The 21,044-nt window shown below is 39.6% G+C and overlaps 1 protein-coding gene across 9 annotated transcripts in view; it reads left to right on the forward strand.

The window, feature by feature from the left end:
- Nucleotides 1-1,841: 1,841 nt before the first annotated feature.
- pcbp3 (poly(rC) binding protein 3) overlaps nt 1,842-21,044 on the forward strand; it is a 76,415-nt gene continuing 57,212 nt past the window's right edge. For 6 of the 9 annotated variants that reach the window (XM_047815379.1, XM_047815380.1, XM_047815384.1 and 3 more), the window contains exon 1: nt 1,842-2,130. The gene's annotated coding sequence lies outside the window, so the exon portion shown is untranslated. Of the gene's footprint in view, nt 2,185-21,044 lie in introns of all 9 variants that reach the window. The other 3 variants (XM_027150939.2, XM_047815381.1, XM_047815377.1) reach the window with 2 other exon arrangements.

Here is a 21,044-nt window from a genome sequence, read left to right on the forward strand (position 1 = left end):
CTGAAAAAGAGCTGTATTATTGCACATGGCTTTGCTTTATTAACCTGCTGCTACACATAAAAGCCATCATGAAAACATTTTACTTACTATAACACACAGCGATATGTACAGTACAGTGCCTTTTCTCGCTTGTAGGAATGACATTTAAAGCATGACTACTCCTGAATTCATGCATTTTTAATGAGATCTCCTCCTGTCATCAGCCAATATGGCATCAGTCACCCCTGTGCATTCAGACTTTTCTTAATACCTGTGTTAGCAAAGTCTACATGATAAAATATATTTATAATAATAGTAATAAATCCATTTTTTTCATGCTTGTTATAGTGAAATTGAACTATTAAATGTCCACTGTAATTTGGCTTATTTCCTAAATATTTACCTTCACGCACGGTTTGGTGACTTCTTCCTGGTGTGTTCTGTAGAAGCAGCATTTCACAGACACTTAAGTGCTTCTCCTACTCCCATAACCCCCCACTTCTCACAGCACATGCACTCAGTCCCTCTGACACGCTCTTAGTGTTAAGTTCACTGGTACGTACCTCGCACTCTCTGAGGTTTCTGTGCACCAATATCTCTGCAACTGAAAGCAAACTCAATGTGACATCTGCTCCCATCTCTCATGCATTTTTTATGGAACTTTCTCCCTCCCAGAAACAGACATACGATGTGAACAAACTCTATCCGGATTTCTGCATTTTTTATTTTTTTTTTCCCTCTTGAATGAATCGGTTCTTCGTGACACCTTGTGACATCAGGTAGCCGCATGCAACCTGTCCTGTCTGTGGTGCGTGTAAGTGAATGAGGCAAAATTAGCCAGATAGAAGGACTGCTGATAGGTCTGATGGTGCACTCTATCCACTACCTTGCTGAGTCATGATTGGGTGTTGCACCCAATGATGCTGTGAGGTATTGGTCCATGATATGATCCACTCCCTCAGTGTTAGCATCATTGATTTTCTGTTTTTGTAAATTTCACCGCTTCCTGGAGCCTCATGGTCTGGAATAAAGCTGTGGGCTTCAGCAGGAAGAACAGTTCTTGCACTTTTTCACTTTTTCACTTTTTCACTCTTGTCCCAAGAGCTTACCTGACAAAGAAAAGGAAAGAGACAGCCCTGATCTTTGCGACTTGTTAATAATGGGACATTTATTGCTCTTCTTTCTGCCTCTGGAGCTCTGCTTCCTGCAGTGCAGAGGAACTGAAGCTTGATGTGCTTTTCATTTATCATTCTGACAGTCTGCCATTGATCATGTATCATGCTGGGAGCTTAGTCGTGCTATCGATCTGCAAAATAAAAAGTCTTTATGAAATCAGATCACTTTTGTGTCTTGGGTTTTAGTCACATGAATGGGATGCTGGGTCTCGGTTGGCTTTTGGAGTAAAAAAAAAAAAAAAAAAGAGGGTTAATCATTCTGGGTCAGTTAGTTTCCTCTCTCTGCCTCTGCTGTTTTTATTTTGTGCTTGAATAAGTCCTGCACATTTTGTGTGGATGTGAAGAAGCTGTTGTGCCAGTTCTGCAGTAGAGCATGCGGTGTTATTGTGGTGGGTTAAGTGCCTCACAATCTAATTACTCTAATGTCAGCTGCAGTCTTAAATCACAGTCGCCGGCTGAGTGCACCGCTCAGTCTGTCCTTCAGAAAGGGAAGCCTCGCACTGCTCTCACATTCATTATTCCGATTGGATATGAGCTATTGCACGTATTGGCTGGTACGAGGAAAAGGCTGCTTGGGCTCCGATTGGTCACAAGAGCAGCAGCTTGCTGGCACGTGATTGGCTCCATGGAGCGAGTGGGTGGTGATCTGTGCCTTTCCTCCTAGTGCTGAAGCGTGCGTGCGAGCAGGGGACTCTTTACTCTCCTCTTTTTTGACTGGCTGTAGGTATTGGTGTCTGCCTCTTCTGTGCGCGCCCACGCGTGCTTCTGTGTGTGTGCGTGTGTCTCACTGTGTGTGTTTGTAGCAGAGAGAGCAAGAGGAAGAGGAGCAGCGTTTCCTCTCCCCCCTCTGGCCTCCCCGTCTCCCTGCTCCCTGTCACTCCGTCCTTCCTCCCTCCCGGACTGCACCGGCCTGGACCCTGTACCCATCAGCCCCTTTGACTCTCCTCTCTTCACCATCCCATCTCAGCCTCCGCAGGTAAGGAGCCGCACTAACATGACCGGCTGCAGAGCTGCTCCAGCTGTTCACAAGGTATAATAGCTTTTCTCTCCTTTGGGCTTTTTTTTTTTTTTCCTAAATTATTTATTTATTTATTTCCATTTGCTTTCTCCGTCTTTATCTTGAACTCTGATTTCATTTTGCATGTTGTTTTGACCAACTTTTCCCCAGTATATTACACTCTCTAACAAACACATCTCTTACTATTATTCCAGCTTTTTTAAGTTCTCCCTTTGGCAGTTCCTCTCACGAGGACGTAGGTAAAGACGTCACGGCGTTTGAACCCGAATTCATCTCGTGCTGAGTGTTTCATACAACTTTCTCATGTCAAGCTGTGACTTCACCTGCGCCGCTTTAGAATCGCTCTACAGCCTCACAGGAAAGAGGAAATTGTGTTAAAGTGTGTACTTCAGCTCTGATTTGTTCTGCTGTGGTAGTTTTATGGGTATCATTACTTTTCTGATTATGTTTATCGATTCTCATCCACTGCTGTAGTGCCTCTGAGTGAGACACTTACTGCAACCCCAGTTTGCTCCGGGTAAAAACTTATTATGGCTATATATTATAAGTTCCTTTATTATATATTATATATTTCTGTATATATTATATATTATATGTTATAAGTACCTTTGGGCAAAACCTTTAGCTAAATGGCTCAGTGTAAAAGGGAAACTGTATCTTAATCCTGATACTGCTAATACTTTGGAGATTTCCAGAGAAAGAGAAGACAAACAGCATGACGTGGCAGAAACTGTAATTACTTTACGACTAGGGCAGTTCAAGCATTAACATGGTCTGTACACCAGTGCAGCCACAGCAAAAAAAAAAAACTGCTTAGTTCCTGGTCCTCCTCTCCGCAGCACTTTGCCTCGAATTAGATTTTTCCTGAAGAAGTGATTGAGCTATCAATACTGACTGAACATATTTCACAGAGCTCCTCAAGTGCTTTGGCTCTTGTTATGAAGCATGCTTCATCATACACTAGTCTTTATTCCAGGTTGGGCCTGCGGGGGTCCGTGTTACACGATTGTTTGAAACCGTAGCCAGTAAGAGAAGTTAGTCTTGATTTGACATTATGTGGACACCGAAGACGAATCAGCTTTCTACCGTATTCCACTCATCTTCATAATCGGATGTTTTGTTTTGTTCCTCATGCATATTCGCTTTCTTCTGCCTTTTGGAAGAAAAGCTGAATATCACTAAGTGCTTTGTCGGGTGTAGCTATGGGAGGCTTTATTCATCATGATCATGCTGAGACTGCAGGCTTGTTTTGCAGCGTAGACCTCAAATTGTTTGGGGATGTTGGAAGTGCGGAGGCATTGATTAGGCAAGTAAACTGAGAGAAGAACAGGTGTCTTAATTAACACCAGTATCCCTTTGCAGCCACCCTGGCCTGTTTCCAGCAGCGGGATAAAGAACAAGTGATTATTCAAATTAAAAAGCCGCTTTATTTCATCACAGGCAGTCGACGGATCCGAGCAGGAAGTGGAGCTGGAACTTAGCGGGGTGACACGTTTTAGCACATACGCATTAAAAATCTCCAGCGCAGGATTAAATCCTAGTGAGTTAAATGGGTATTCCTACGGTGCCTTCAATTCGGTTCAGTCTTTGTTTGTGATATTAGCCTCATACTCAGGAAAATGTTGTTGTGCTCCCTGTGAGCCTATTATGTAACGAGAAGCGTTTTCTTTGGAACTTTTATTTTAATTATTGTTCTTTTTTTAATCAGCACAGTGTCATGTCTCTTGTCGACTAACTGTTTTTAATGTGCTGTGTGCGTGGTCCTGTATTCTTAGCCCACGATGTTGTGTGGAATGACTGAAAGCTTTATTTCAGAAGCATATATCATAGCCCATGTTGAATAAGTAATTTATGAGCTTCTTCTTTCACCCTGCCCCCCCCCCCCACTCTTTCCTCTCTACCTCTATCAAATACTAGGAACGGCAGTGCGTCAACACTTTTCCCAACGTCTCAAACCTTTTAAGCTGCTTTTCTTTTACAGAATGTAATATTAATGCTCGGTTCTCAATAAAGAACCATCGGATACATTTTATTATATATACACAACAACTTAATTGTATTTGTTGTTTGCATGCAGCTAAATAAATATCTTGCTAGAATTTTCTAATTTGTAAAAAGTGGAGAAAAAAAAAAATCACTGAAGCCTGACAATTTCTAGATCGGTTTCTAGGTCAGTTTACAGCAAAACAACATTGCTACAAAATTTATAGACTTGATTATTTGATCATTCGAGATCTGTTCGGTTCCGTCAGCTATCGGTCTGTACAGGCCGAGTAAACGTTCTTCTCTCTTTTAAAGATGTGATCTGCAGAAGCGTTGCAGACATTTTGAGAGTCGGTATCTGATTACAGATTGAATTGATCAGGCTTATGCAATGAAAAATTTGCACTTACTGTAACTAGCAAATTTTAGACACCACACATTTGTTACACCGGCTCAGTTCGTTCTTTACGTCAAGACGTCAAGAAGGCAAAGTTAGAAAGTAGCATAGACAAAAATATTTCCGCTCGTTCTGGTGAAATGTATTTACTTAAAATAGAAATGGCAAATTTGTGCTGCTGAAAATCAGATTTTTCATCACTTTGGTCTGATTCTGAAATTAGGCAATGGTGGAATTCAGCACAACGAGCATGCTTTTGCACAGAATAATAATTCTGTTAGAAAGAAAGTTGTTTTAAAAAACCTTTCCGGCCTTTCTGTCGTGTAAAGTTTGCTTGTCAGTCAACACGGATTTGCATTACATCTGCTGATTCCAGCTGTGCTCCTGTTTCGAGCTCATGGTGGAATTATGCTGCAAAGCTGGGTGTTAAAAATGAACCCAGCTTATCTCAACTATACGGATCCCGATTTTTAAGCTGAACTAAATTAAAATGTCATCGATGAGGAGCTAAAAACCTGCTACACCACTCCAGATTAGTTTCACTTACATATTTTACTCTGTGTGTAAACTCTCATCAGCTCCAGACAGATGTGTGATGCATGACCGAAAGTTTTAGGCAAAAGTTATTACTTGCATGATGACTTCTTATTATAATGTTCTTTCTAAACCGATATTTTTCCCCCTACTGACAGCCATGCTCTTGAAGCAGCTGGTCTTTTTGTGCTTTTGGCTGTTTCTTTTATTTCTCCGGATCCCATGTTGTTTTTGCTTCCGTGCTGTTGGATAGGCAGAGCTGCAGTATGAATGGGTTGTGCCATTTCTCTTCTTATTCTCACTCTCCGTGCCAGAACGCAGTGGTATTCTGGCCTTCAGGGTCAGATCCATTTTACTGTCAAAAAAATATACGGAGACCTGTTTGTAGACGGAGACTATTCAACTGGATGTGCGTTGTCTTTGGGGTATGGGAATTAGTTTTTCGTTGTTCTTGTTTCCTGTTTTCGTTTAACACTTGATGCTGTAGGGAGAGTCATGGTTTATATAGTGCACACGTACTAAGGATGATTGTGAAAAGGTGATTATCCACCCTCTCCCATGAAGCTGTCAGCATCAGTCTCATGACATAAGACGATTTAAAGCGCTGCCCTGAGGTGTGTGTGTGTGTGTGTGTGTGTGTGTGTGTGTGTGTGTGTGTGTGTGTGTGTTTGTAGGTGGTGGATGGTCTGAGATTGAAGGGCTGCACCTTTATAAAGTTGAAGGTACAGAATTATGGCCTGTAAAATCCAGGAGCCCTTTGTGCAGAGCCACTCTGCAGTGTAATTTAACCCGCCGATGGGCCATGAGATCAATCAGAGCCCGAGAGCAGGAGAGGGGGTGGAGCTGCCTTAAAGCTCAGGCCTATTTTTTTTTCATGATTTGCAGAGAAAACAGCGCATACACTTCTCATATCACTGTATCACAGGTCACTAAAGTCAGCTGGCACCAAATGTGTAATTAAGCAGAATCTCCCAAGGTGTTAATTTGTTTAGGATCCTGTTTAATTACTCCAGTTTGTACTGTGGTTCATGCCTGAGACAGGATGCAACCAATGACCTTGTGAAGGTTTTGTGTAAGTAAGCGTGGAGTCATTGCTTTGTCAGATAATAATAATAATAATAATAATAATAATAATAATAATAATAATAATAATAATAATAATAATAATAATAATAATCAGCTCAAACTTTTGTTTGTTTTGTTCAGAAAAGAAAAAGAATTCTCAGTGTGAGCTAAACAATAAAAAAGAAGAAGAATAAAAAGGCAATAATAATAATAATAATAATAATAATAATAATAATAATAATAATAATAATAATAATAATAATAATAATAATAATAATTTCGTTCAGAAAAGGTGGGGTCATGATGGCTTAGTGGTTAGCCCGTTCGCCTCACACCTCCAGGGTTGGGGGTTCAATTCCCGTCTCCGCCTTGTGTGTGTGTGGAGTTTGCATGTTACTCCGGTTTCCTCCCCTGGTCCAAAGACATGCATGGTAGGTTGATTGGCATCTCTGTAAAATTGTGTGTGTGTGATTGTGTGAGTGAATGAGAGTGTGTGTGTGCCCTGCGATGGGTTGGCACTCCGTCCAGGGTGTATCCTGCCTTGATGCCCGATGACACCCGAGAAGTTCGGATAAGTGGTAGAAAATAAATGTTCAGAAAAGAAAAATAATTCTCAGTGTGAGCTAAACAAATAATAACAACAACAACAACAACAATAATAATAATAATAATAATGTAAAAAATAAAAGCATTCACAAACAATAAAAATACACAATATAAAAAAAAACACTAAAATATGTCATTGTTTTAGAGTAGAAGTTGCATATATAATTAAAATAAAAGTGCTATAAAAAGTAGCATGTCAGTAAAAGTAATTCAAATAATAATAAAAGAGGCAGCGTCGATCCAGGCGCCTTTCTTCTTGCCTGCTTTTGCCACTGTGGTTGTGTGAGGTTTTGCTTGATTAGTGAGTGAAAGAGTTTGTGTTAGGTGCAAGTGCAGGGCTGACAGCTTAACCACTGATTATTCAAGGCTCTTGCTAAGCCGTGGCACTTCAGTGACAAACGCCTTCTCCATTTCTCTCTCTCTCTCTTTCTCTCTGTGAAGCTGAAGCAGCATCGTGTCTTCGTGTTTGGGATCACTGGCCGTGTGAATCACACAGTGCAGAAGCTTTATTTAGACATAATCCGCTGAGTTTCACTAGAAGTGTGAGACTTTACTCGACTGGCCTTTCTACAGCACACACGCTCCTCACCCTGCCCAGTATTGTGACTGTGTCAGTGGGTCACATGACCTTGATATAAGCAGATGAAGGGTGAAACACCGCACACGAGGAGGTGGACTAAATTCCCAGCTCCCTCGGTCCTCTGAGCTTTAGCCATTGTGGGTGGTGTGGATATAAAGTGACAGGGTGACACAAATGGATTCCTCTCCAGAGATTTTGGCCAGGGCTTTTTACATTGAAGATCTGCAGCTATGCTTCCACCTGCTCCTTGGCAAGATCGCCATCCAGAAAGTGTGGAACTGCAATGATGGGCAGATTGGCCTCAGCAGGAGAAGGGGTGGGAGGGAGCGGAGAGACGAGGAAGCATGGCATGTCCTGCTCAAGAGACCTTTTTAGGCTCTTCTAACCCAGAGACAGCCTTGACATCCTCCAGTTTAAAATATTTATATTCCCCCCCACCTATATCTTCCTCCCATTCGTGCTTACTTGTTTTTCTCTTTATCTTCTACCTAGGTTTTTCTCATGCCCTCTCTGTAGCAATTACGCTTGCTTGACACACTTTCAAGTGGTTTGTGTTTGCGCTCCCGAAGCATCTGCCCAGCTAAGTCAGCAGTAAGTGCACTGTGTAAGGTAGCAGATGGAAGAGGAGAGAACACTTCATCCCTGTGCAGCACAGTTTGCTGTTCTATGAGCCAGAGCCATTGCTCTCCAGATTAGCTCTCAGAACAGAGCTGAACAGCATGTGTGGTGGCAAACCACTGAGCTCAAAATCACACTGCTGTGGAACTGCTGTCCCTCGACCAGCTAGACTAGAACACAAAGCTGTTGTGTTCATGGCAGAGTCTCTGTAGCCTTCAATCTCTCTGCAAAGGCCAGTTGGTGTGAATTTTCCATTTTTTTCTACATAAAGGTTCACTCATTCACTCACTTATTTACATTTACGGCATTTGGCAGACTTTCTTATCCAGAGCGACCTAAAGAAGTGCTTTGAAGTCTATATCAGTGAATATGCTGATGCTGGTTCATTGGGTCACAAACTAAGGATATCATCAGTCTAGCAAAAAAATTACTTTTTTCCTCATTCAAGTATTTACTTATGAGTAAACTTATACTTACCTTACTCACCTCATACCTCCAGGGTTGGGGGTTCGATTCCCGCCTCCGCCTTGTGTGTGTGGAGTTTGCATGTTCTCCCCGTGCCTCGGGGGTTTCCTCCGAGTACTCCGGTTTCCTCCCCCGATCCAAAGACATGCATGATAGGTTGATTGGCATCTCTGGAAAATTGCCCGTAGTGTGTGAGTGAATGAGAGTGTGTGTGTGCCCTGCGATGGGTTGGCACTCCGTCCAGGGTGTATCCTGCCTTGATGCCCGATGACGCCTGAGATAGGCACAGGCTCCCCGTGACCCAAGGTAGTTCGGATAAGAGGTAGAAAATGAATGAATGAATGAATGAATGAACGTATTTACTTACTCATGTTTCCATTCATTTATCTATCTACTGACTAATTCATTTATTCACTCACTCATTTTTTATCCACACTTAATACACTCATTCATACCCTCACTCAGTCCCTGAATTATTCAGTACCTGAATTCACATTCTCACTTATTCATTTATTTATTCATGCATTTAATCATTCACTCTCACCACTTGCTCAATTTTCTCATCTATCCACCCACCCATACTGTATACCCCACAAAATCCACCCAGTCCATCCTTCCATCCATCCATCTATCCATCTATCTATCCACCTGGTTCATCAACACACCCACACTCCACCCACACTCCACCCACACTCCACCCAATTCCCACCCAATACATTCATCCAGCCATCCACCCACCTATACCCCACCTAATCCATCCATCCATAATTTTTTTTTTCAAGAGAGACAAAAGAGAGAGGATGTGAGGGAATGTTTGGGGTTGTTCTAGGAAAATCTCCACTTCACACTGAGCAGCACCACCCAATCCTAGAGCTGTTTCTGTTCATGTAAAAGCACACACCCAGGTGTTTTATTCTTGTTCCTATTCCAATAGTTTCTCACATTACAAATACAGAACTGTCAGTCATATAAACAGAAAGATTTAACAGCTTTATTGTAATTGTTTCACGCTCATTATAACATTGCTGTTAAAAGCAGAAGAAATTCTTCTTGTGTAAGGCAATAAAAGTAATAATAAAAACGTGGACTGCACAATTCATCTTATTTTTATCGTGATTATGATCTTTGATTTTCCTCAAGTAAATTAAAAAGCGGCGATAAAATCACTGAGGATAAAATTTACTATAAGAAATGTTTTTACATTTAGTATCACTAAAGGGAAGTATAATTTTGATGGATAGATTTATAAATATCCATCCATCCATCCACCCATCCATCCATCCATCCATCCATCCATCCATTCATCCATTCATCCATCTTACTGGATTGTGGGAATCCTGAAGCCTAACACAGGAGACTCAGGGCACCAGACAATGTACCTGGACACGGTGCCAGTCTTTCACAGGATACAAATGCACACACAATCACACAATATAGATAATTTACAAATGCCAAACAGCCTACGAAGCATTTCTTTGGACTATATATATGAATGTGCATATATATATATATATATATATATATATATACACATACTGTATATGTGTGTATATACAGTACTGTGCAAAGGTTTTGGGCAGGTGTGAAAAAATGCTGTAAACAAAGAATGCTTTCAAAAATGGAAGTGTTAAACATTTATTTTCATAAATGAACAAAATGCAGTGAATTAACAAAAGAGAAATCTAAATCAAATCAGTATTTGGTGTGACCATCCTTTGCCTTCTTCTAGGTACTGTAAACGTGCACACAGTTTTTAAAGGAACTCGGCTGGTACTGTACTGTATGTCGTTCCAAACATCTTGGAGAACTAACCACAGATCTTCTGTGGATGTCGGCTTTCTCACATCCTTCTGTCTCTTCATGTAATCCCAGACACACTGGATGATGTTGAGATCAGGGCTCTGTGGGGGCCGTGCCATCACGTCATGCTGATTTGAAGGCGAAAGGTAGTAACACCAAATATTGATTTGATTTAAATTTTTCTTTTGTTTGCTCACTTTGCATTTTGTAAATAAATAAATGCTCATTATTTATATTTCTGAAAACATTCTTTGTTTACAGCATTTTTTCACACCTGCCTACAACTTTTGCACAGTACTGTATGCGTATATATATGTATATATATATATATATGTGTGTGTGTGTGTGTGTGTGTGTGTGTGTGTGTGTGTGTGTGTGTGTGTGTGTGTGTATTTTATTTATAAAAGAAACAACAACAGGGACACTTTATTTGCGATAATCTGCTGTGGCTAATTATTACAGTCAACAAACTATCAGTAACTTTATTTGCACTATAATCAGTGTCATTATGGGCAACGTCTCGTTACTGAATCATATAAGAGGATCTTAATGGAGCACATGTACAGATGTTTTACTTCTGCCCCTGATGTGCTCCTGATGTGCTACTGATATTATCGTGGTAGTTTATTAATCATCTCAGTTTAGCTGCTAAATATTACCGATTAATCTGTGTCCATGAAACGAAATGAAACTAGACTGTGGGCAGTGGTAAGTGTCTTAGTGTTTAGTGCTTGTTGTTAATAAGAGCTTTAATTTTTGACACTTTTAAAGAGCAATCTGCTTCCTGCAGCAAATGTGCGTGCCAGATTACTTAGTGAAGGAAGACTTCTCCCACACGGTTTGGAATATTATCCAGTTGCTAATTCCCCATGATGATTACTTAGGCAAGTGAAAAAAGAGCTGTCACTTTCATCCTAACACAATCCTTCCTATCTCTTACAGTAGGGAAGGTAAATCTGAAGATATGGCCGAGGGCCGTCTGTTCTGTTCCTGGATGGAGGGAAAAAAAGTGTGTGTGTGTGTGTGTGTGTGTGTGTGTGTGTAGCAGTTGAGGAGAGGTTGGTATGAGTGTTTTTCAAATTTCGGTTAAAGGAGCCGTTTGTAGGATTAAGACTTTAAAGGCTCCAGATCATCAAAGTGTTTTAATGTCACTGCTCTGTAAGGGGGTGAGTGTGTCGAGTGGTTCGCTAAACATCGCAGCACACCTCCTTCCTCGTGCTAATTTAAAGATCATTTCGTATATGCCTCTTCATTGAGCTGTGCACACTAATTGATTCTGCCTTCCATTTCACTCTTTGCATACAAATATCCCAGAGTGAGTCACTTTTCTGCTCTTCTAATGCCTTTCAATTGATGCTTAATCTGCCAGTTTACACATTCGGAGTTCGTAGCTAATTATATAATCTATGTAACTGTTCAGAAATGATCAGCTCTGAGTTGTTAGAATGGACACAATGGTGACCGAGGGCAGAATTAGATTACAGCTGTGTTGATTTTGCGTTCGTTTTTTAAAAGGTACAGTAGATGGGATACGTGGCTCTGTGTAGAGAGAATCACGTCAACTTCACATTTTTGTGAATTTGTATGAGAAATGTACACGTGTCATTTTAAACAAATATGCTTCATACAATTTTTTTTACATGTTTTGCGTATTTTTATTTGTATGTAATTTCTCTTAAATCCAGTGGATTTTTTTTCACATAATAATGAGTGTGTTTACATTTTGAACTGGGATATTTTTCCTCTTCTTGCAGACTTTTCACTGCATGTGTGACTTTAAATATGTAGTACATATGTTTTTAATTTCATGCCATTTTTTCCCCACAATTTCACATCATTTTTATTTAATTCAATGTTTTTCCCTCAAAGATTCATTCTTTGAGGGATTTATATGACAGTTCTCACATGATTCATTTACTTTCACATGATTCTTGACTCTTTTATTTTCACCTATGATTTTTTTTCCATCTATTTTTTAATTGTTTAATAATTTCATTTTTATTCCCACTTGATTCACGTTTAATTTATCCCACATAATACGTTTATTAAGGTTTTCTCATGAATCATTGTATGATTTATCCATGTCTGGTATGATTTTTTTTTTTAGGATTCATTTAATTCACGTCATTTTGTTCCCACTAAATGTATAAATACTGTACATACAGTACAGACCAAAAGTTTGGACACACCTTCCAAAAGTTTGGACACACCACATTTTCAACAGGACAATGACCCCAAACACACCTCCAGGCTGTGTAAGGGCTATTTGACCTTGAAGGAGAGTGATGGTGTGCTGCACCAGATGACCTGGCCTCCACAGTCACTGGACCTGAACCCAATGGAGATGGTTTGGGGTGAGCTGGACCACAGAGTGAAGGCAAAAGGGCCAACAAGTGCTAAACATCTCTGGGAACTCCATCAAGACTGTTGGAAGATCATTTCAGGTGATGACCTCTTGAAGCTCATCAAGAGAATGCCAAGAGTGTGTAAAGCAGTAATCAAAGCAAAAAGGTGGCTACTTTGAAGAACCTAGAATATGAAATATTTTCAGTTGTTTCACACTTTTTTGTTATGTACGTATATAATTCCACATGTGTTAATTCATAGTTTTGATGCCTTCAGTGTGAATCTACAATTTTCATAGTCATGTAAATAAAGAAAACTCTTTGAATGAGAAGGTGTGTCCAAACCTTTGGTCTGTACTGTATTTCCCCCCACATGCTTCTTTTATTCTCACATGTAATTATTCTACATAATTCATATATTTTCACACAATTCTTTCACATGATTCATTTTCCTGTAAGTTTTACTTAGGGTAAAACTCCTATCCTTTCGGTTTAGTTATCTGAGAGCTTCATCAATATGCATCACTGCACACTATTAAATATTTTGGTGTAGTTCTGCTTTTTTAATACTCATGATTTTCAAAGCCAGCAGTCTCAGTCTACTGTATCTTGACCATGAAGGACTTCAGTATTAAACGATTCAAGCAGCACAAGGGGGCTACGGGGAATGTGGCACAAAGCCTTGCCACTTTCTGGAGGATAGAGGGGAACTGTGTGACATCTCCAGGGATTTAGAGACAGAATGTGGACAATGTTTATAGCAGTACAATACTCTGAGACACAGTGAGACGGGGCATATGAAGGGTATCTATGGAATCCAATTAGCACTTAATTATAACCAAGGGCATGTAAAATACACTGATGTATCAGGATAACACACATACATTGTGCAGGGAATGAAGTGGATACTGAGAATGAACTGCTAGTCTTATGTGATTCATACTGTATTGTTACAGATGTGTCTTTCTTATAGGGCCACTAAAGTGCAAAACCAAATACACTACTGAAACAAAAAACAGAGAACTCAATAGTAAATAAAAATGCTTGCTTTTTCATGCCTAACATCATATATCATTGGGAAGGTTACAGATTAACAAAACTTTTTTTCTGGGCAATTTAGAAAATTCTGGGTACATGGAAGGCTAAATGAAATGTTACATTTGGGGCTTTATATTTATCATGTTATGACGTTTTGTGTAAAAAAAAAAAAGATATGGTGAAAACGCGAGGGAAAAAACGGGATACATTTATTTATTTCACTTGGAGTCTTTGTCAGCAAAAAAAGGATAAAAACCCGATAGTACAAATAAAAAATGCCACAGAAATGTGTATATTGTAGTAAATATTCTGAACCATTGCTATAGATAATTTCGCATCATGCTGCTACATGTAACATATTGCACATCACATTGATTCACCTCTTCTTAGGACACTGGTGGCTCGAGTAGTTAAGGCTCTAGGCTTGTTGGTCAGAGGATTAGGGTTCAAGCCACAGAACTGCCAAGCTGTCGCGCTGCATCATCTCTGGCCCATCAATGTGTTTATCAACCCGAAACTTTATGAAGAGGCCTGTATTATTGACACGTTATATTACAGTACAGTGAATTTATTTGTATTTGCATATCCCACCTTTGGTGAATGGAGTCAGAGCACAGGGTCAGCCATTATACTGCTCCTGGAGCAGAGATGATTGGGGGCCTTGTTTAAGGGCCCAACAGCAGCAACTTGACAGTGCTGGTGCTTGAACGGCACTTGAGTCACCACTGCCCTCTGCCCCGGTCTAGACTATAATCAGTGAATGTGACAATCAAGTGTGGCTCACTTAGCTCATAATGTTTCTATAACATCTTGCTATTGTGTTTACAAAGGGAAGTGTTAGCTCAATGGTTGAGGTGGAAGGTCATGAGTTTGAATCCCAGTGCTACCAAGCTGCCACATCTGGACCCCTGAGCAAGGCCCTTAACCCTCAATTGCTCAGCTGTACAAATAAGATAAATGTAAGTTGCTCTGGATAAGGATGTCTAATGCCATAAATGTTCTCTGAGTCAGCTTTTGATTTTTGTGTGTTTGTAGGTTTTCTGTTGTGTTTTTCAACCTCTGAGAGTCATATAAAGTTATGACAGATTAAAGAAAGTGTGTTTAAGTTGTACTTGCAATAAAAACTACTTATTAGTTCCTAAGAAAAGCTTTCATCCTATGAGAGCTCTTAAGGGTGTGCAAGCTTATATGCAAGATATTCACTAATGCGAAGCACTTTTGATGGTCTCAGTGAATTGTACTCAGTTTATATATTTAATAATAACTTGAAAGAAGGCAGTTTAAAATAAATCCACAAATCAAGATGTATAAGGCTAGCAATCTATTTATTCATAGCGCTTATCCTACACAGAGTCACAGGGATGGATGGATGGATGGCAGGGGGCTTGGTGCAGAGGGCATTGGACACCCTCATGTACACACACTCAGACACACAAAAATGACACACTATGGATAACTGAGAGATACCATTCATGTGGTAGCTTAGTCTGTAAGGAGTTGGACTACTGATCAGAAAGTTGTGAGTTCAAATACCAGGTCCACTAAGCTGCCTCTGCTGGGCCCCTGAGCAAGGCCCTTAACCCTCAATTGCTCTTTTGTCTAAAATGAGATTGAATGTAAGTTAATCTGGATAAGAGCAACTACTAAATGATGGAAATGTAAACATACAGTCTCTACACACACACGCCTCTGCCTTGTGTGTGTGTGGAGTTTGCATGTTCTCCCCGTGCCTCCGGGGTTTCCTCCGGGTACTCCGGTTTCCTCCCCCGGTCCAAAGACATGCATGGTAGGTTGATTGACATCTCTGGAAAATTGTCTGTATTGTGTGATTGCGTGAGTGAATGAGAGTGTGTGTGCCCTGTGATGGGTTGGCACTCCGTCCAAGGTGTATCCTGCCTCGATGCCCGATGACGCCTGAGAGGCACAGGCTCCCCGTGACCCGAGTAGTTCGGATAAAAGCGGTAGAAAATGAATGAATGAATAAATGAATGAATGAATGAATGAAAGATTAAGCACACTAACTCTTTTACTGTTTAGTCATCAATTTGTGTTTTTCAGCACAAAGCATTGCCTTTTATGGACTGACTGAGTGTCACTTAATCTAAACGCTCTGAACACGCCACAGCTACTCTGTGTTTATTAACCTACAAATCTGAGTATGGAGCAAATCAGTATTATTGGTTATTCACTTGTCCTTATGAAAACCTTTACACACAACTTTACTAAATAGACTGCTAAATAACGAGCAATGTTTTAGTTATTATACTGTAGGTACACGATGATTGTTCTGCTTAAGCGTTATTAGGAAGTTAATGACTGCAGCTAAAAGGTTATTAAAATTCAGTGCACTTATAATTATATCACTAATGTTATACTGGTATGTAATAATGGCATCCCTTTGAGATGCATGAGGGAAAAAAAATATCTTCTAACAATCTGATTTGTCAGATGTAAACCATGTCCGTTTTAAAGACATTCCTCTATTTTGCCATTAGATCTTAATATTTCATACATTTACCTCAGGCATGTTTCTAGATTAAAGAAACTCAGTCATGGGGAATTTTAGGCTCAGATGCATGTCTTGGGGTTTGATAATTCATCATGCTGGTGAATTAAAGAACAATTCCTTTGTAAATGCACTTATTTATTAAACCAGGTTTTTCAATAAGCAATCAGTCTTTTTGTGGTAGAGCGCTTATATGAACCTCTCGTTGTTTCTTTTTTTGTGTTCACATTTGTTTCTCAGAAGACAGCGTTGTTGCATCACTAAATTTACCTCAGTCTTTTATTTGAAAAGAAGAACTTTTTTTTTTATATATATTTATTCATATTTATATGCCATTCTGTGCTAGTCATTTAATAAGCCATTCTTTAGAACTGAAGATGCACAGTATTACATGAGACCAATGATGGAGACGAGGCTGAATCACCTTCTCTGAATCAAACATGTAATGAAGCACACAGATGCCATTGTGAATTTCAGAGTGTAATCAAAACCTTTCTGTGTTTGAAACGTGGTGTTCAGGTGAACCGTGATCTGAGCTGCTGTCCCAGTGTATTCTAGTCGCAATTATGTTTTTCTATCTCGCATCTAATTCTAAGTGAAAGGGGTTCATTTGTCATTCTGGAACACGATTTTAAATAAATAAATGAAGTGTGATCACAGTTAGTATGTCGAGGTAGATGACCAAAGATACATCAGGATTTCTCTCTAACAACTTGCAACGCAGGGGGCACGGTGGCTTAGTGGTTAGCACGTAATGGTTAGCACAAAAATTATTCATAGTGTGTGTGTGTGTGCCCTGTGATGAGTTGGTAATTCGTCCAAGGTGTATCCTGCCTTGATGCCCAATGACGCCTGAGATAGGCACAGGCTCCCCGTGACCCGAGGTAGTTCTGATAAGTGGTTGAAAATGAATGAATGAATGAACTTGCAACGCAAAGCACTAAATCGATTCCAAGGGGAACAACATTGATCACAATACAGCCTTCCTGCTAACAATATGGCACTGATCTTAATTGCTTCAGGCACGTTATACCAAGTGAAATTAGCGGTCGAGAGTTATGTAACTTGAGCATGGACTGTGCTTGTATTTTGCATAAAAAGCCTCTTAGTGACAAATGCTTGTTTTTTCTTTTCTTACAACAAAGTCATTATAAAAATCTCTCGCTGTTTGCTGTTTGCAAATTTTCTCATTTTACTGAAATGGCGGTAAATCACAAGTCAGGAATAACACACAAACAGGGCAGGCTGTTATACTAGATGAAAATTTCTTTGGTTGCTTATGATTTCTTTAGATATTGAAATTGTCTCAAAGGAGAAAATGAGGCAAAAAACAGAGTCTTTTCTGAGATGAGAGGAGTCAAAACTGAAAAATGGCTAAACCATTTTCCTGATGTTTCAGATGTGAGCTAGCTGTCATCACCTAGTGCCTGGTAAAAAGGTGTTACATGGAACAAATCCCCTCATTGACAGCATTTGACATACGGTACTTTAGTATAGAGTGGAAAAGAACACAAGTGTAACAGAAGGGGATGTAACTTAGATTGTTTCTTCACTCGGAGGGTGGACAAGCTACACGGATAATGAGCAACAAGGCACGCCTGAGCATCGTATGCCCCGTAAAATAATGCAAGCTCTTTTTCCTTATCTCTGTCCCTGAACAAAATGCTGAGCATGTGTGTGTACGTGGTTATCAGTAGAGCAAAACAGAAAGTGGTAAGAGAGCGAGAAACAGCCAAGGGGTTTATTTTAAATTGTCTAACGTTATTGACAGGATCCTGTTCAACAGACATGAGTCTAAAATGATTAAATAATTACAAAACACAAATCCACTAAGACAAATCCAGGCAAGCATTAGCGCAGATGCGGATGTACTGTAGGAGTCGAATATGTTTAGTAACATTTTCTTTGTAGCGTACGGGCTTCTTTACACATTCATATGCATTACATTAAGCTTTTTTAAAACAGTGTTGATGCTTTAGGAAAGGCTTCGGTCACAACTCAGCAGGTGACATTGCAGGTTTTATGCCGTATGTCACATAGCATCGGAGAGAAATAGGCTTAAGGTCATAACACGTTCATAAACAATACATAAACTTTTTGATAACGTATGTCCAATCTTGTGAGGTGACATCATCGTTTTATGTGATATCTCAGGTAGGTGTGGAGACTAAAGGCCCCCATGATGATAGGATAACATTAGCATACATGTAGTATGTATCCAGTACAGTACAAACAGTAATGTTTGTCAAGTCCACTGATGATGTTGCTAACACTACTGTAGTAACCTTTCAAACTAGGAAGTGGAAATGTATTGATACACACAGTGAAACATCCCAGTGCGGTTATTATAGTAAATAGATAGTTATAGTAATAGATAATAGATAGTTCATTTCTACACTAAACTCTTGTGTAGTGGACAAGGTACATAAAGAAATGCATTTAAAAATTGGGTGTTTTACAATGAAAAGCATCTAAACTTTAATAAGGTGAAATTTATTGGAGGAGTTTCCAGTCTTAGCATCTTATAATGTTTATTCATTTTTCTGACATTTTTACATTCTCTGTAGCATTATTTTAAAATCTTAACTTCCAGACATAAAAACAAGTTCGTTTTAGTAGAAAGATAGTTTACAGCTGCAATAATGTAAGTGATAACAGGAAGTTGTTTGACTATCATTCCACAACATTACCGTAAATGGATAAAAATAATTGTAATCATTGTCAAAGACCGAAACACTTCAGGATGTTGTATAACACAGGAAAAAAAAAAATAACCTAGGGTTAGTAGCTAAGCATCAGGCTTTCGCCCCGTCACAGCATGCATGTATTTTTTTCTTACATATTTGCTTTAAAGTTTTAAATAAATTGTGTCTAAGCTCCTCTGTTGGTCTTTCTGTGTGGTTGTGAGGAAGAGATAGACCCCCGTTGTCCTGCTTGCTGTTTCTGCACATTAGCACTTTGCTGACTTTCTGCTTACTCTTTTCGAGCTGTTTTGTGTGTGAGTGTGTGAGTGTGTGAGTGTGTGTGTGTGTGTGTGTGTGTGTGTGTGTGTGTGTGTGTGTGTGTGTGTGTGTGTGTGTGTGTGTGTATGTATTGTGCATGTGTGATTGTGATCCCACCGCTCTTTGTGTTTGCGTTCCGGCCTGCTGAAAGCTCAGTTCCACTGTTGAACGCTCCCCAACGTCTTAAAAAGGATTTTCAAAGGTTTTAGTCACGAGCAGCCCAAACACACACACACACACACACACACACACACACACACACACACACACACACACACACACACACACACACACACACACACACACACACACACACACACACACACCTGCATTGCACCGATTGTGGCGACGGCTGCTTAGAAATTTTGCTTTCATCCCTGGTTTCTCTGTCTATGTTGCACAGAGTTAGCAGTAATATTTCAGGCTTTATTTATTTGCTTTTATATTTCGTCATTTCAGCATCAGTGACAGCCTTAGTTGCTCCTTTTTTTGTGGATCAGTTCGAATCAGCAAAACATTGTAGCCCATTTTCCCTCCGTGAACACACTCGTCAGGCACTTAACGTTTTCTTCGTGTTAATCGAACTGAATAGAATGTGGGATAATGTTTAATAGATTAGGTCCTACACTGCTGACAGATTCATTGACGATCACCGATGATGATTTCAGCATTCAGCTGGCTGTAGACTGTTCCGCAGCTTTATTACTGCATCTTCTACCAAAAAGTTTTGTTCATTTTTGTTAATGGGGCATTCAATAATGCACAGACTATGCATATATCCTGTGCTGCACAGGCACTATACTACTACATTGTGTGTGTGTGTTTTTTGGCAGAGCTGCGTTTTTGTAAATATAATACAGTATACACAGGTTTGTTTTCGTGTTAGAATAATTTGTCGTAATGAAAGCTGACATTCAATTAAACTTATTAAAAATTAAATGGTGGGTTAAACAGCAGCAGGCAGCACAATAGCCATATACAATACGATGTCTAATGCTGTATATAATATAATATATTATGACTTTAACTACAACACCTGGCTATGGAACAATCAGCAAGTCAGATTTTAAATCTAGAAATAATTTACCAAAATAAACTCACAAGTCACAGAAAAAATGGATCAAAATGGACATTAGAATCCTTTTCTTTCAGGTTTTATTTTGCACATGATTTTTAAATTCATTCATTTCTTTAAATTCATTAAGCACTTTATCCTGATTATGGATCTGGAGCCTATCCCAAAAACACTGGGTGTGAGGTGGGAATGGGATGTTGGTCCATTACAGAGCAACACACACACACACACACACACACACACACACACACACACACACACACACACACACACACACACACACACACACCACACACACACACACACACACACACACACTTTCACACCTTAAGACAATTTAGCTTATCTAATCCATCTACATGCATATATTTTAGTAGGGGTGAGGGAACATGCAGAACTCAGGATCAAACCAGCTCCAATACCCTGAAGCTGTAAGGTAACATTACCTACTTCTGTACCATACTACAAAGAAAAAGAAGAAGAGGAAGAAGAAGCCTTTATTATTGTCACATATACTGTACATTACAGCACAGTGAAAACCTTTCTTCGTATATCCCAACTTTGGAGACTCATTTCAGACTGCAGACTGCCATGATACAGCACCCCTAGAGAAGAGAGGGTTAAGGGCCTTGCTTAAGGGCCCAGTGCTGGTGCTTCTTCTGTCAAGAACCCAGAACCTTAACCAATTGAGCCACTACTTCTCCTGCTGCTGTTGTTTTCATTTATGCACAATATGCATGATTTCTGCTTAATGAACTAGCTAGGGGTTTTTGTCTAGTTTAGTTTTGTTTGTAACAAATTCTTTAGTTAATGTTCCTAGAAAATTAAAAAAGTCGTTGAATACATACATAAATAAAT

Source organism: Tachysurus fulvidraco, chromosome 6 (genome assembly GCF_022655615.1).
Source record: "Tachysurus fulvidraco isolate hzauxx_2018 chromosome 6, HZAU_PFXX_2.0, whole genome shotgun sequence".
NCBI lineage: Eukaryota > Metazoa > Chordata > Actinopteri > Siluriformes > Bagridae > Tachysurus > Tachysurus fulvidraco.